The sequence below is a fragment of the Crocuta crocuta genome, unplaced genomic scaffold, assembly GCF_008692635.1.
Source record: "Crocuta crocuta isolate KB4526 unplaced genomic scaffold, BGI_CrCroc_1.0 scaffold675, whole genome shotgun sequence".
Classification (NCBI taxonomy): Eukaryota; Metazoa; Chordata; class Mammalia; order Carnivora; family Hyaenidae; genus Crocuta; species Crocuta crocuta.
The window spans coordinates 3,134,916-3,135,203 of NW_027528796.1; the positions used below are offsets into that span (position 1 = coordinate 3,134,916).

The 288-nt window shown below is 63.5% G+C and overlaps 1 protein-coding gene across 2 annotated transcripts in view; it reads right to left on the minus strand.

Annotated features, from left to right (window-relative positions):
* Window positions 1–288, minus strand: part of PDE9A (phosphodiesterase 9A) — a 58,421-nt gene that overhangs the window by 35,841 nt on the left and 22,292 nt on the right. The gene's annotated exons all lie outside the window — the stretch shown is intronic.

The window sequence follows — 288 nt, forward strand, 5'->3', positions numbered from 1 at the left end:
AGTCCGCTGCTGCCCGCCGACGCCGCGGCCGCTGCAGACGGACGGCATGGAGCCCGCCTCCGCCCCTCCCAGCCCTTCCGGGAATTGTTTGCTTGTTTCAGAGAAATCGCGAGTCTCCCCCACACGGAGCGACGTGGAAATCTGGTTTCACTGAGCGACAGGACAGCGCAGCTAGAGTTCCTGCTCTAAGGGGGGGTTTACGTGGTGCGCTAATGCCGTCAGCAGCCAGGCGTGTCCCTCCATCTTGTCCTGGCAGAATAACGGGGACAGCTGGGCTTTCGTCCCCCC